The sequence below is a fragment of the Dermochelys coriacea genome, chromosome 13 (assembly GCF_009764565.3).
Source record: "Dermochelys coriacea isolate rDerCor1 chromosome 13, rDerCor1.pri.v4, whole genome shotgun sequence".
NCBI lineage: Eukaryota > Metazoa > Chordata > Testudines > Dermochelyidae > Dermochelys > Dermochelys coriacea.
The window spans coordinates 27546428-27563439 of NC_050080.1; the positions used below are offsets into that span (position 1 = coordinate 27546428).

At 45.1% G+C, this 17012-nt stretch overlaps 1 protein-coding gene across 5 annotated transcripts in view; it reads right to left on the bottom strand.

The window, feature by feature from the left end:
* RALY (RALY heterogeneous nuclear ribonucleoprotein) overlaps nt 1-17012 on the bottom strand; it is a 281882-nt gene that overhangs the window by 189107 nt on the left and 75763 nt on the right. For 4 of the 5 annotated variants that reach the window (XM_043495639.1, XM_038369803.2, XM_043495637.1 and 1 more), the window contains exon 2: nt 10306-10396. The exons of the other annotated variant lie outside the window; for it this stretch is intronic. The gene's annotated coding sequence lies outside the window, so the exon portion shown is untranslated. The remainder of the gene's footprint in view (nt 1-10305; nt 10397-17012) is intronic. 5 annotated transcript variants of the gene reach the window in all.

A 17012-nucleotide genomic window follows, 5' to 3' on the forward strand; every position in this document is an offset into this window, starting at 1 on the left:
ACCAAGCGTCTAACAGATATATAACAGGGAAAGAACCCGCTTGGAAACGTCTTTCCCCCCAAAATCCTCCCCAAACCCTACACCCCCTTTCCTGGGGAAGGCTTGATAAAAATCCTCACCAATTTGCATAGGTGAACACAGACCCAAACCCTTGGATCTTAAGAATAATGAAAAAGCAATCCGGTTCTTAAAAGAAGAATTTAATAAAAGAAAAAGTAAAAGAATCAGCTCTGTAAAATCAGGATGGTAAATACCTTACAGGATAATTAGATTCAAAATACAGAGAATCCCTCTAGACAAATGCTTAAGTTACAAAAAGACACAAAAACAGGAATATCCATTCCATTCCGCACAGCTTATTTTCTCAGCCATTTAAACAAACAGAATCTAATGCATATCTAGCTAGATTACTTACTAAGTTCTAAGATTCCATTCCTTTCTGTTCCCAGCAAAAGCATCACACAGACAGAGAGAGCCTTTGTTTCTCCCCCCTCCAGCTTTTGAAAGTATTTTGTCTCTTCATTGGTCATTTTGGTCAGGTGCCAGTGAGGTTATCCTAACTTCTTAACCCTTTACAGGTGAAAGGGTTTTTCCTCTGGCCAGGAGGAATTTTAAAGGTGTTTACCCGTCCCTTTATATTTATGATAGGAGGATTCTCCTGTCAACGTAGGTTATCCACAGTAATCACTGGTCGATCTAGCGCCGTCTACATGGTTACTGAAGTTGGCTTAACTATGCCACTTAGGGGGTGGATTGTTCATACCCCTGAGAGTCAGTTATGCTGACCTAATTCTAGTGTAGATCAGGCCTTAGATTGCAAGCTTCTTGGGTCAGAGACTGGTCTTTCTGTTCTGGGTTTGTACAGCACCTACCACAATGGGTTCCAGGTCCATGATGAGAGCTTCTAGGCAGTATAGTAATACAAATGATAATCTTTCCAGACATAGTTTATTCTTCCAACATAATATTTTAGCAAAACATAAGCAGTTCCTCTGCTCATCCAGGGCCACTGCTCCCAGAGGCTTTCCCCTTGGCCTCTCTGGGTATGTCTATACTGCAATTAAAATCCCGCGGCTGACCTGTGCTGACTTGGGCTCCTGGGGCTCAGGCTGCGGAACTGTTTAAGTGTTGTGTAGATCTTTGGGCTCATTCTACAGCCCAAGCTCTGGGACCCTCCCACCTCGCAGGGTCCTAGAGCACAGGCTCCAGCCTGAGCCCGGAAATCTAGACTGCAGTGAAACAGCCCCTTAGCCCGAGCCCCAGCATCTAATTGCAGTGTAGACAGACCCTTTCAGTGGTGACTGGAGGACACATCCTTCACTTCAATCCCCCTGTGTCAGGTCCTACAGCAAGACCCCATCTCTTTGTTGCAGCTCTCTCTCCTGAACTCTCTCACCCTTGTATAGGGATCACCCAGCCCCTTCCCAGCTGGGTCTGATAAACAAACTGGCCTGGCCCTTAAAAGGGGCAGGCCATCCTATGACAATGAGTCATTTTGATGAGATAGCAATTGGCAGACATTATGTGTAAAGAACAAGACCTAATTCACCGAATAAATTATTCAGGATGAATTAATCACTCAGCTCTAACAATAACAAATGTTTTTTATTGTTCATGGTAAAATTAATGAACCTATTTATAAGTCTGCTATAGAACATAAGCCCAGATCCAGCAAGGTACTTAAACACATGCATAACTAAGCTCGAGTGTTACCATTGACTCTGTGGACCATTTAGGTGCCTAACTTCCACCAAAATCAATAGGAATTGGGTGCCTAAATAACTTTGGGGATATGGGCCCATATGCCTGAAGTTCAGGTGCTTAGGTTGAAGTGGGACTTCAGTTCTCAAAGAGCAAGTATTGTAATCCACAGGCTCACAACATGCAACATGAAAAAATATTTCCTTTTCTGTGCGACGCTTGCTTTCCATTAACTGCGCTGAGCGAGCTGTTATTCTTGTATGCAAAGAAATGACTGAATTCTCCAACTCTCCCTTTCTGGACTGAATAAGTAGTTGTAAGGCTGAGAGTCTGAAGGTTGTTCCCAGCTAGAGCTTCCAGCGTGGCATTGTCTTTAGATCTATTTCCAGGTGTTTAAAACATACCAGTTTCCTCAGCGTCTTGGTAGAGGAAATGAAAATCTGGCGATATTATTATGCTTTGTTTAAAAACATAACCAAGTAAGACAATGAGCCTCTATCGGTTAAAAAGATTCAGGGCACAATTGTGCTACAACCATCCTTTTGTAACCGGTTGATAGGGCATTGAATTGCTCATGGTAGTTTTAACCGGGGCTGAGTAGATAACTACCCATTCAGAGATCTTTGAATCTTTGCCCATTGAGGTTATTATCATAATTTAATTGGAATCTCTCTCTATCCACCTTTCACTAATTCACAATGAGCACAGCAGTGCAAGCATGGCAGCCATACTCATGTAAGGGCTCCCTCAACAGAAATTTCTTTGAAGCTAAAGTCAATGAAGAATGAAAAATTTAACACATCAGAGCTCATCTCTAAGTTGAAAACTTGATGTCATATCAGTCCTGTTTAGATTCAAATTCAAAGCCAAGCAAGCTAGTCTATGCATAGGTGGAACATATGTGGGAGGAAAGAAATATAGGGGCTTTCCCACCTGAGAAATGTGGAGCTGACTGAAATCTGGATCTGAATTTTGCATATGGATCCTCCTTTCCTTACAGGAGCCAAACTATATCTAATAATCTTCGCTTTGACAATCCCTTACTCTGGTTTGATTTGGCCAAGCAAATTAACAAGTTTTGTTGCCACTGACATAGTCTTTTATTCTGGTTCTAAACTTATCTGATCTAAAGAAAGTCTGCACTGATAATGCTCATGGCATAGGTTTTCCAAACCACTATATTGTTCATCTTGGTTTTCTCATTCACCAGCCATAGTCCACAGCCTGTTTTTCACTGGACAAACACAAATCTATTTCAGGTGCCACCTATTCCACGTGAATTACCAGCCTGAGAGCAGCATCCACTCTATAATCTATGAACAATGCAGACCTTGTTAGCCAATTCTTTTCAGCTCAAACAGCTGCAGGCAATCCTTGGATTGGGCCCACCTGGAAGGGATTCTAGCTGTGTTCTTGCCTTTATGTTTTTTAGGTACAGATTAAAGGGCTCTCAGCGTTTGAAGAACAAAACTTTCTATTTTCCACAGCCTATGATGAAGAGTCAGCTAAGCTGCCCTGCCACGTCCTCTTGACTGATCCAGGGGATTATTTTTTAAAAGGAGCTGATTTTCTATGCCAGTTTCCTCCTGCCTCTGGAGTCCACACTTTCTTGATTCATGCACAAAGTGCAGCGTATGTGAGAGATGCTGATTGTTCACTGAGAATTTATTAGGATCATTAACAAACTACACAGAGAACTGAGCTTGTAGGTAACTGGATCCCACAGTGTCCTGAGTTGAGGCGTTCTCCAGCAGAAATTCCCATTCTCCATTAGCAGGGCTTCTCCACGGCATGTGACAAATACGAGGCACCACTCTTTCTGTCCTGACAGATGAGCTTGTCCCAAGTGTCACAGGAAATTAGACTTGGGTTCCTTAGAATTCTGATGAAATAGGCATCTGAATTCAGATTGAACCATAAGGCATTGATAAATATGTAGACAGACACACAGACAGCACCCCTCCCCACAAAACAGAAGTGAATTCACCTAAATCTCCCTGGTTTTTGGGGTTTTTTTTTTTGCATTTATTTCAGTGTTTTAAAAGAGCCAGGAAGTTATTTTCTGCTTTAGAAAAATTCAGGGAAAATCCCATACTCAGCCCACTCAATACTGGCCTTGAAAAAGCCATTTGAAATAGGACCAACTCCTTCTCACCACGCAGGGCTAGTCAGGCATGGGTAGCACATTTCATGACTGAGCCTTAAGGCTAGACTAGGGCATGCAGACTGACTGCAGTCTCCCTAGTATTTAAACTTCCATGGGCTAGCTCCCTGGCAGGCTGATCAAAGTGATGTGAGAGGAGACTGGATGAAGGTGGGGGGATATTTTTAGACTTGGATCCTGCTAAGTTCAGACTCTAATATTCAGAAAGAAAGTGAAATATTCCCATTTGGTTTCCCCAGAGCAGGGCTCTGAAATCAAACTGTGTGTGTGTGTTTTCTAGGCCCTGCCAAACCAGCCACACTGTGCAGTACAACCACAGCAACAACTGAAAAGGAGTACTTGTGGCACCTTAGAGACTAACAAATTTATTAGAGCATAAGCTTTCGTGAGCTACAGCTCACTTCATCGGATGCATTTGGTGGAAAAAAAAGAGGGGAGATTGATATACATACACAGAGAACATGAAACAATGGGTTTATCATACACACTGTAAGGAGAGTGATCACTTAAGATAAGCCATCACCAGCCGCAGGGGAGGAAAGGAGGAAAACCTTTCATGGTGCTGGTGATGGCTTATCTTAAGTGATCACTCTCCTTACAGTGTGTATGATAAACCCATTGTTTCATGTTCTCTGTGTGTGTATATCAATCTCCCCTCTGTTTTTTCCACCAAATGCATCCAATGAAGTGAGCTGTAGCTCACGAAAGCTTATGCTCTAATAAATTTGTTAGTCTCTAAGGTGCCACAAGTACTCCTTTTCTTTTTGCAAATACAGACTAACACGGCTGCTACTCTGAAACCAGCAACAACTGAAGCTCCATACCAGTCCTTGCTTGCATCTCATTTGAAGTGAGGAAAAGTAAAGCGGGGCAGAATTTGGCTCAGTGCATGTGTTTCTTAATAAGACATGAATAGGTCAAAGACTGAGGTTTACAGCAGTGTAATTAGCATGCTAATCAGTGGATGTAACTGTCCAACATTGAAATGGAGACTCCTCTAAGAGTCAATTCGAGTCCAAGTTAAGGCTTTACACATCACCTCTCAGTTCAGCCTTGTACCTTTGATTAGGGTGTGGATTGGTATACGAACAATCCAAAGTAAAGAGAGAAATGCTATCAAGGTTGCTATTAGTAGAAATGGGAGAAACAGTTCTACTAAAAATACTGATACTGTGCAATGCGACCAACCCTTCCATCGCAAAGCTTTTCACAAACATTAGTTAATTTAATGTCATAGCACCTCTTCATGCCTCCTCCTTCAACCTGTTCTTGGCAGGTATCTGTGCTCAAATACCACCTGCTATTTAAGGCTCTCACCCTGACACAGTAAGTGAGCAGGTGATTTCCTCTGTGCTGTGGTGGGCCACAGGCTCTGCAACCTTGTTTTTCACTTGTTATCCAGTCATCTCCCTACTTTCAATAAACATCACAACAGCAGAGAAGCCCCAAACCAAAATACCAACTCCAAGATGCTGAAATCTGGACTTGAATTTTTCATATGGCCCCGTCTGATCTTACAATGAATCAACTGGGGTTGTCAAAATCTGGATCCAAATTCTGCTGCTAAAGCCAAAACATTTCCCCACAAAGGTACCAGTAAAAGGATCACCGAGGAATTAGTTGTTATCTACTAATGAGTAGTTATCTACTCAGCCCTGGTTAAAACTGCCAAGAGCAATTCAATGCGAAGTTCTGCCATTAACTGGATTATTACTTCCTTAACCCCCCAGGAAGCTAAAGGAAATACAGAAATATGTTGTTCTGTTTTCACCAGTGTGCTCAGGCAATGGCACCTTACCTTGGGACAGTAGAAAGCCTAAGACCCCCCCAAAACAAAATCCAAATCCTTTGTTTTTTCTGAAAAGGACTTTGGCCTCTAACCCTAGGGAACAATGAGAACAATTCTAAGACCAGAAGTTGGTCTTCAGTGCGATGAAATAGGAAATGTGACAAACACTGACTTTCATAGGTACATGTGGAATCTCCAAGAACACTCAGTACTGGACTAACTCTGCTCCCACTGAAGTCAACAGTGAGCACTTTGAAAATCCAGCTCTCCACTGTATATTTTATATAAAATCAGATAGCGAATTAGGTGTTAAGGAAGCCCTGAAACTTAAATGTTTCCAACTAATCATCTGCTTCCCTGTCTTCTTTCATAATATGTGTTATCCAAGTTCAGATTCCCCATGCCCTCCTAGCAGACAGAATTATATATGCTTAGAATTATGTTTTTTGAAAGTGTATGGGGAATCTGAACTTGGATAATATAAATTTTGAGAGAAGGCAGGGCAAAAGAAGATTAGTCTGAGATATTTCAGGGCTAGGGCTATTTCTAAACATTGATCATGATCTTATTACATATGAAATCTCTCCAGCTTGATTCCAGAATGAGAAATAACAGCACATTAGTCAAATTATTCAGCCGAAAGGCACCTCGCTAAGGTACTGTTATGGTCACCATTACCAAAACACATGAGCATTTTAACCTATCTAACCTCCCTATCACCTCAAGTACAGAAGCATCATGAGCTCCTCTTTGTAGGTGCAGAACTGTGGCACACAGTGACTTGCCCAAAGCCGGACAGGAAGCCTGATGAGTTGAACCCAGGTCGCCAGCATGCCAGCCTCAGGCCCTAACCACCTCCCCTCTTCCATCAGTATCTGTAAGTTCTCCTACCTAGGGCCTGTCTCATCCGTGTTTGTACGGCAGTCAATACAAGGGCAACCCCATTTTAGTTGGAATGTTTGGGTGTTACCATAATATACATTAATTATTATTATTATTATTATGTGCTGTAGATACTGCAGAATATACCATTGGACTCGACAGGCCTTTATCCTGTTTGTGCCCTTTCGTCCTGAAAAGAACCACATAATTTGTTGTATTTATTTTGAATTTTCTGAGGGTGATTTTGATTATTTGTTGGGTTTTGTTTATTTTTCCATTGTGCTTTCTAAAGCATTGTATGGCACCACAAGAACCTGAAGACTGTATTATTAATACTCCCAATTTACAGACAGAAGGGCACAAAGAGATTGAGTGATTTTCCCAAGGTCACAAAGGGAAACAGTGGCAGAGCCAGTAACAGCACATTGAGATCCTAGCCTCCTAGTCTAACAACAATGACAATGGTCATTAGCTGCATGTGGGAAGCACAACTCCTCCCTCGTTAGCCTGGCTTCTGGAAGTGATGTCATAGTATCAGACAATGTGGATTGATAAAAATTAAATGGGGACAGACTGAAACACACTCCCCAACTTCCCCATCAGATGCACCCAAAACCGTACAGCAATCCAGCATCACACTGTGATATCATATCAGCTGATTATAATCACATAGAGTGAAACAGAGAACTGGATAGATGGAGCCAGCCGCCAACAGGCCAAAGCACAAAGCACTTGTCTATTTCATGTTGAAAAGTTAAAGTTGCAAAGTGAGCCTTTTAAATAGCAACTGATTGCCAAGGAGTCAATATTAGGCTAAATTCACTCTTAAGGCTTTGCTCACTGCTTCCATTCCTAAAGTGCTGAAGTCGTGTTCTTGTGGTTTATGACATCAGTGGAGCCCTGGGAGTGAATTACAGCTTTGTAGTCACTCCAAATACATCTGTTATCCTACTGCACATTCCTTTCCTTGACAAAGATCTCATAGGCCCAGAAGGATAATTCGTCCATACAGTTAAGCTTTTCTTGACTCTATCACGCAACTCCATTAACTCTTATGTTGAAATCACACAACCTCAGCCACAAGTCTTACAATAATCAGTAACCGAAATATCTCAATGCCAATTGCAGGCAGAGTCTGTTATATACATTCAAAATGTTGATACTTGCCATTTCGCCCCACCACACACACACCTTGTCTTTTCCAAATACGGAAACATGCTACACCCCTTCTTTCCCTCGCCCACTCAGGGGCTAAGAAGGTCACCGGCAGGCCACAGCTTTTAGTGCTATGGAGTGCTGTACTAATCCTGAAAGGACAGGAACAGCCCTGGCTGATAACTGACCTGAACAAGTGATTAGAGTCTGGATTAATTTGCAATTAGACCCCGCGATGAAGCTCACAGACACAGTTGGTTTCCGAGAGGGGAGACCGAGTTTCATTCATCTACTCTCACCTGAGAAGCTTAAACACTGGCAGTACGAGAACTACTCCAATCCACACAACCAGCTAATGGACATTTTCACAACCAGTGCTGATCACCAGAACAACAGGTATTCTGGCACCTTTTCTGGATCGCCAGAATAACGGGTATTTTCAGAACACTTTCTGGACACTCCAAATAATGAGCATTTTCATTGCCCTTCCCAGATTGCCAGAATAATGGCATTTTCATGAGTCTGTCTAGAATAAACTCTTATTTCACTAACTCTGAATTCTCGTTGGGGAGTGAGAAATGAAAGAGACACAAGCCTCTGCAGCAGGAGAGCCGCCACCCTTCCCGCAGAGTTCAGGACTCAGCAGGCCAGTGGACGGTAAGGGCTCTGCAGTTCAAAGATCTGCTGCATTCAGATCCTGAGATTTTTGTGCTGACATCGCTCAAGAATGACAAAAGCCAGTCTTCTCAGTTATGAAGCTCAGCAGTGTCAGGGCACAGAAGAACAGTGGCCGGACACAGTAGATACTGTGAAGAAAAATGAAGCTCCATAAGGCCCTGGGGTATTCATTGCACACATGGTCACAATGAACTTAAATAACTGCTGGTAGTGTTATTTACAAAAATATCCTTAACCTTTCCTTCCAGGCTGCTGAATCCTCTCATTTAAATTTTCATACTGAAGCCTAATTACACCACAGTATTTCCTTCATCCATGAAGAATCAGGTCTTCTGTTACGCCATTTGTTTATTCTGCCTATATAATGGAATTTTTCAGTTCTATTTTGTGTCAAGACTTTTTCATTAATAGTATGGGGAAAAGGGAGTTTCTATTAACCTGGAAGCAGAAACTGATTCAGCTAAAATAAGAACAGTTCTAAACCTTCCCCCTCAGACTCAATTCTCTGATCCGCATTTCCGGTTTGCAAAAGTTTGGATGACTTTTTGTTCCTTGATTCTTTTTCAGTTTCGTGGACCTCTGTATTTCTGCATAGGGTCAGGAGTGAGCCTCTGGAGAACCTCTTTGAGCCTCTGGAGAACCTTGGTATTTCAAGACAAAAAAGTTTCTTTTGTTCTATGGCCATCTCAAACAGAAGCCAGTGGTACCAGAATTTCACTGTTCCCATGTTTAGAAGATTCAAGACACCCAGAGATGCAGCTGAACTTTTGGGTGCTTATCTGAACTGAACATCTGAAGATTTTGAGGTCCTTTCATCACGATCATAAACCCCAACCATACAATGAGGGAAAAGGCCACTGCTACAAATATAACACCGCAGCCATGTTAACATGCAGTGCCACTTACTCAGCATACACAAATATAGTTGCTTTGGAGTAGATCCTGAAGTCTTCATTCAGTCCCTATTCAAGCAAATCTCTGAAAGAATCAAATCCTTCAGTTCTTTCTCAAGTTTTTACAGACACAAAACTCCCAACAAAGACAATGAGAGTTTGCCCAATGAAAGACCCTGATGGGCAGCTTTGTCTGAGTAGTAAGGTCTAAAAAACACTGAGGGAGCATCCCTCAGTTTACTGCAGCACAAAGAACCCTGGGAGTTGCTCCCAGAAATCCTAGTGTCGCCCATGGGTGAGCACAGCATCAGTGAGGACAGAATAACTGTGGTAGGGCATTGCAGAGTGGCAGGTTGTTGCAGTGTGGCAGCTCACAGCTAGGTTAGGGTGGCCCAGGTGCCCATCTCCTGAGCTAAGTCTGCACTGAAGGAATACCCTTAATCACTGGTTTTGCCTCAGTCATTAACATCCTAGAAATGCCATTCCTGATGGTCCTTACTAAATTATTTACTGCCCTAAATGCTATGGGCTCCTTTAAGATTTGAGGGAGGGTGGAGCTGCCTTGCTCCAGTGGGAGCACGGGGAGCCGGAGGCCGTGTCTCAGCCTAGCATGGCCCCACCAGAACTCCAGAAAATACAGAAGGAGTGCAGCCCTTCTACCACTGTTTGAAAGGATGCAGAGTTTGCTCTGCTGGACAGTGCAGAGACACCAGAGCAAGGCTTTGATCTATCCCCGTCATCCTCTTGGGCAGCGGCACTAGCCCTTCAGTGTTCTGGCTCTCCCTGAACATCAGTATTTCCACTGGGCACCATGCCAGTCAGAACCATGCTCTAGCCCTAGAGTAACCAAAGGTCTCGGGGATGCTTACATTAATGCAACCAGTTGTTACCACAGATCTAGAAACCTGGTTAAATCCCCCCTTGAGTACCACCATTTGGCCCCTCCAGTTTCACCAGCACAATGTCAGCAGGAGAATGCAAACATTCTCAGATAACACTCGTTTGATTCTAAAGTGTAATAGAAGATATGATCAGTTGCTCACCGGGAATGGTGTCTGGCGTCTGTGTCGGGTAATCCTTCCTGTCACCAGTCCGGGAGCAGACACGGTATCCCTTTATGGACTCGGCTCCGACCTACAAGAATCAGGTAACACAAATTGCTGCCTGTTGTGGTAAGAGGATAATCCAATACTTCATAATCCTCAGATGACAAGGGACAGCAGACAGGGCTGGCATATACTGCAGTAGAATTAAATGGATTTAACAATGCCTGCTGCTGGTTGTGTCGCCTGCAGTGATCCAGGACTTTTGGATCCTAAAGCATGAGCTTTGTAGTCTAAAGGACTAGCTCTTACCAGGAAGGACATACAGATACGTTGTGTTAGCATGGATTATACACACAGAGAGAACATGGTGGGTAGTTGAGTGAGAGTGCCTTGTTGTGGGGAAATACCACTGAACACACCATTTTAAGTGAATTCATGTGTAGACGTCATGTTAACTGATTACTGGAGCCGGGCAGAAATTTTCCACCAAAACTTTTTTTTCCCTACAAGGAAAAGTGCTTTCTGCTAAAATTGAAGTTTTCCCACAGTAACGTTTTGCTGAAATTATCAATTTTCCTGGTGAGAAATCAAAATTAAAATTTTGTGTAAGGTTGACCTAAATCACAGAAATTTGGGTGGTTGAACTGAATTGAAGCATTTTGTTTCAGGTCACTGCCATATTAATCTGTGTCTGCCTGAGCTGCTGGGTGCTTGATGGGAGTTTTAGTTCAGGTGCTTTGTGCCCCCATTCTGTCCTGTGGGTTGGGCTCTCTGCTGGACTGCATCTCCCATGATGCAACTGATTCTCCCCTTTGGAGACATGAGAAGAAATACCTAGACTGGTATTGGTTCTTATTGGAGACATCAGGTAAAGAATTCTACAGCCAATAGCTGCACCTGCAGGAAATCACAGGCCCACAACTTGCTGTGGAGGGACACCCTCATAGCTACAGAGCATGGAAGCTACTTCCCCATTGCCCTCACAAATTGCCTTCCTCCTGTGCAAGTCTCCCTTGTGCTCAAGCAGAGCAGATAATGTTTTTTTATGACAGAGACGGGCAAAACGGTTTCTAAAAAGTGAGACCCACCCCCGCACCAAAATCTTACCCACACAGAACCAAACTCAAAGCGAGCCCTTCCTGAGGTTCATCCAAGTGAGGACCTTAGTCATTTGTGTTCTGGTAGCACATACAGGCCATGACTGAGATCGGGGCCCCACTGGGCTATGTGCGGCACTAACACATAGTAAGATATAGTCCCTGCCTCAGGGAGTTGCAGTCTAAATAGACAAGGCACACAAAGGGTGAGAGGGGAAACAGAGAGACTGAGTGTCTGTCTAAGGTCACACAGCAGATCAGTGGCTGAGCCAAGAACGGAATCCAGTTCTCCTGACTCCCAGTCCAGTGCCTCACTCACTATATAAAAATATCTAATTAGTTCTCTTGTCCCCACACATCAAATCTGCTTTGTCTGGGATTAACGAAGTGAAGAGGTACAAATACAGGGATTAATTCAGCACCAGTGCTCTCTTCCCACAATCCCCAAATGGGTAAAGATTCCCCAAATAACCATCCCCTGCTACTAACTTTTTCATTCAACTCCAGATAAAATTGTTCACATTATTTATAAGATATCCAGGTAGCCAAACTGCCTGATGGAAAACCAGCAGGTGTGGACAGGGCCCTGTCAATGATGATAAATGTTAAGGAGGAAGGTCAGTTCATCAGTCTGGTTTGCCAGATGAGAAACCTGCCTTGCTCCTTGCTAATTAGAGACTCCATCCAGGCTCTGACATGCAGCCAAACTGCAGAAGGTCCAAATTGCTGATGTTAAAAGGAGACAGGGTAACAACCTGCTGGGCTTTCACCAATAGAGAGTTTGCACCTATTTAATGAGCTAGAATCCCACTGCAAACTAAAGAAAATAATCTTCAGCTGCACAGTGGTTCAGAGCTGTATGTGATGCAGCCTCCACATTGATTGAGGCTATAGATCAAGTAATTTTTCCATATAGCAGCACTTTCTTCCATCTTAAGGGACACAGTGAAGTGCTTTATGAATTTGCTGGTACTCATAGGGTCCAATATTGCTCTCTTTGAAGTCAGTGGCCATGCTGTTGTCAACGTCAGCTGGGTTAAGCCCATCATTCATATTAGCTGGACCTTTCCATGGGTTGGCAAGACCTCTCAGAAGCTTGCATGATTATCTAAACCCCTGAGCTCTGCAATAGCAGGGTAGAAATGTCATGAGAACAGGCTTTCACAGGGAAGTTGGGGAATTTCCTGCTTCCACTCCAGGGTAGAACCCAGAAGTGCAGAGAATTATGGGATTAGGTTGAGGAAGGGGAGGGATGAGAGGCAGGTTATATTGGTATTTTGGATGAAGAGCTGAACCACTTCATCCTTCCTCCCTAGATCAGAAAATTAAGCAAGCAAACCCATGGGACCTCCTAATCTGAGGCAAACTGCCAATCCTTTGAAATTCTCCCCTCACAAATAGGGAAAAGTCCAAAAGGAGCATGTGTGAATGTGAAAAACATGTGATGGAAGAGGGACAGCTGGGTGTTGAAGCCACAGAAAGGGGCCTCTGGAGATGTGAGTTCCTTCCCTGGTTCTACCACTGACATAGTAGATGACTTTGGCTGCACCTCTTTGTGCCTCCTGCACTATGGAGTTAGACTCAGATAAGGTTTGTAAAATGGGCTGGGATCCTTGGATGGAAGGTGCAAAGCATCATTCATGCTGCAACCAAATTCAATTTACCTCACCCATGCACCTATAAAATACAAGATGACATAGGAGGCAATCACCATGATCAAGCCTGAGAGAAGACCTGAGAAGAAAAACCTGCCTCTATTGTACATAATCCCCAACTTCGCACGCAAACAGCTGCATTAAGGACTAGATTCTCCTGCCCTTTCACAGAGCAGTACCTCAGTGAAGAGGGGTCCCAATGGAACCAACAGGACTATACACTCTAGTGAGAGTGGCAGATGCTAGTTCTTACAGTCCTGGAGTTAATCAGAGTGTAGTTTACTGTCCTGGGAGTTTGCTGGAATCACTGCAGCCTATTCTGAATGATGCTCGAAATTGGAGGGGGAAAACAAACCCTGCCAAGATACAGATAAAACCAAACAAAATCTCTCAGACAAAGGAAATGCACTAAAATGTTCAATTTTATTCTTGCTCTGGGCCCCCAAAGCATTTCCCTTTCCTCCCTGAATGATAACCGATATAAAAATTAAATATAAATTCGCCAACAAAAAACCAAAGCACACTGAAAGGCAGTAAATCTCCGGGACCAGATGGTGTTTGGGGGAGGTTTGGGAAGGGAATGAAGGATGAAATAGCAGAGATACTGACTAAGATATATCATAGAACTTTAAAAACAGTAACTCGTCCTCAAGGCTGGAGACTCACTAATATGGTGCCTCAGTTTGAAAAAGAAGCCAAGGGAGAAGGCAGGGGAATGACTGTGGGGGAGCAGTACCTCAATCCTGAGGGGATCAGAGACTGGCCAGCCTCATCTCACCATGGAGGGAACTGATAAAAGGCTTAATTCACTGGTTTCTGTCCCACTTGGGGTCACTGCACTCAAGGAGGCAGTCGCCCCTGATGCATGGTCACTCTCCCCTGGGAATTCAGCTATCTTTAAACAGTGACAGAGATTCCCTGCTGGATGTGCTGAGTCAGGCTATTCCCCTGGTACCCTACCCATGCCCTTTCTTCAGTCACTTTTGGGTACACACTGGAGAGCTGCCCACCCTTCAGAGGAGTGCAGGTGGTGTGGCGGGTCCTTGAATCACCAGAGACCCCCACAGAATGGGTGTCACACCATCAGGGTCCCCTTGGCCTGTGCCATGCTGGCTGAAGCTGGCTCCAACCCAGGTTTGTTAAGAGCCTCGCGAACCAGCTGAGCGGCAGCGAACCAGCGGAGCAGCGGGGACAGCAGAGCAGCTCACAGCAGGAGTTTGCCTGGGACTGGTAAGTATCCGAGTGTGTGTGTTTGCTTGCTGAGGAAGTATCCGAGCGTGTGTTTGCTGGGAGGGCAGGGAGAGAGCCTGAGTGAGTGTCTGATTGGCTGCTAGCCTGCAGGGGGCGGGCATTAGGGTGTCTGTGTGTTTGCATCAGGGAAGCCTGGCTGTTTAAAAATAGCCAGAGCCTCGCGAACCCGCTGAGCAGCGGAGACAGCAGAGCAGCTCACAGCAGGAGTTTGCCTGGGAGTTCGCCTGGAGTGAGCCCAGTGAGGCTTACATCTTGCCAACGTCTCTGAGGAAGCTCATAGTAGGTAGGTGATATGGAAGGGGGGGGGTTCAGCTGTTGTGACCTGCACTGGATGTGCCATGTTTGTCTTTCTTCCACAGGACAGAAGCGACTTTGTCTGTACAAAGTGCAAGCTGGTCTCCATATTGGAAGAGAAGATTGAAGGTCTGGAGCAACAGGTAACGACCCTGCATTGTATACGAGAGACTGAGGATTTTCTGGACCAAACTCAGGATAGCCTTCTAGGGGCACAAAGCTCTAAAGATATAGAGCAGGTTGCACAGAGGAGCCAAGAGGCCAGTGAAGAAGCTTGGCAACATGTGACCTCCAGAAGAGGTAAGCGGAATGTCCGGGTTCCAGTAACACAGACACAGGTAACTAACCGCTTTCATGTTCTCTCCACAGGTACCAATGCGGAGAGTGGACCAGATGATATGTCTGGGGGGAGAAAGCAGAAGGACATTCCGCTGGTTGGGAGGCATGAGATGCGATGTCCTGAGGTTGGGGGTTCCACGACCACCACTCCCAAGAGGAGAAGGCGGGTGGTGGTGGTCGGGGACTCTCTCCTCCGGGGGACTGAGTCATCTATCTGCCGCCCTGACCGGGAAAACCGAGAAGTCTGCTGCTTGCCAGGGGCTAAGATTCGTGATGTGACGGAGAGACTGCCGAGACTCATCAAGCCCTCGGATCGCTACCCCTTCCTGCTTCTCCACGTGGGCACCAATGATACTGCCAAGAATGACCTTGAGCGGATCACTGCGGACTACGTGGCTCTGGGAAGAAGGATAAAGGAGTTGGAGGCGCAAGTGGTGTTCTCGTCCATCCTCCCCGTGGAAGGAAAAGGCCTGGGTAGGGACCGTCGAATCGTGGAGGTCAACCAATGGCTACGCAGGTGGTGTCGGAGAGAAGGCTTTGGATTCTTTGACCATGGGATGGTGTTCCATGAAGGAGGAGTGCTGGGCAGAGACGGGGTCCATCTTACGAAGAGAGGGAAGAACATCTTTGCCAGCAGGCTGGCTAACCTAGTGAGGAGGGCTTTAAACTAGGTTCACCGGGGGAAGGAGACCAAAGCCCTGAGGTAAGTGGGAAAGCGGGATACCGGGAGGAAGCACAGGCAGGAATGTCTGTGAGGGGAGGGCTCCTGCCTCATACTGGGAATGAGGGGCGATCAACAGGTTATCTCAAGTGCTTATATACAAATGCACAAAGCCTTGGAAACAAGCAGGGAGAACTGGAGGTCCTGGTGATGTCAAGGAATTATGACGTGATTGGAATAACAGAGACTTGGTGGGATAACTCACATGACTGGAGTACAGTCATGGATGGTTATAAACTGTTCAGGAAGGACAGGCAGGGCAGAAAAGGTGGGGGAGTAGCACTGTATGTAAGGGAGCAGTATGACTGCTCAGAGCTCCGGTACGAAACTGTGGAAAAACCTGAGTGTCTCTGGATTAAGTTTAGAAGTGTGTGCAACAAGAGTGATGTCATGGTGGGAGTCTGCTATAGACCACCGGACCAGGGGGATGAGGTGGATGAGGCTTTCTTCCGGCAACTCACGGAAGCTACTAGATCGCATGCCCTGATTCTCATGGGTGACTTTAATTTTCCTGATATCTGCTGGGAGAGCAATACAGCGGTGCATAGACAATCCAGGAAGTTTTTGGAAAGCGTAGGGGACAATTTCCTGGTGCAAGTGCTAGGGGAGCCAACTAGGGGGAGCGCTTTTCTTGACCTGCTGCTCACAAACCGGGTAGAATTAGTGGGGGAAGCAAAAGTGGATGGGAATCTGGGAGGCAGTGACCATGAGTTGGTTGAGTTCAGGATCCTGACGCAGGGAAGAAAGGTAAGCAGCAGGATACGGACCCTGGACTTCAGGAAAGCAGACTTTGACTCCCTCAGGGAACAGATGGCCAGGATCCCCTGGGGGACTAACATGAAAGGGAAGGGAGTCCAGGAGAGCTGGCTGTATTTCAAGGAATCCCTGTTGAGGTTACAGGGACAAACCATCCCGATGAGTCGAAAGAATAGTAAATATGGCAGGCGACCAGCTTGGCTTAATGGTGAAATCTTAGCGGATCTTAAACATAAAAAAGAAGCTTACAAGAAGTGGAAGGTTGGACATATGACCAGGGAAGAGTATAAAAATATTGCTCAGGCATGTAGGAAAGATATCAGGAGGGCCAAATCGCACCTGGAGCTGCAGCTAGCAAGAGATGTCAAGAGTAACAAGAAGGGTTTCTTCAGGTATGTTGGCAACAAGAAGAAAGCCAAGGAAAGTGTGGGCCCCTTACTGAATGAGGGAGGCAAGCTAGTGACAGAGGATGTGGAAAAAGCTAATGTACTCAATGCTTTTTTTGCCTCTGTTTTCACTAACAAGGTCAGCTCCCAGACTGCTGTGCTGGGCATCACAAAATGGGGAAGAGATGGCCAGCCCTCTGTAGAG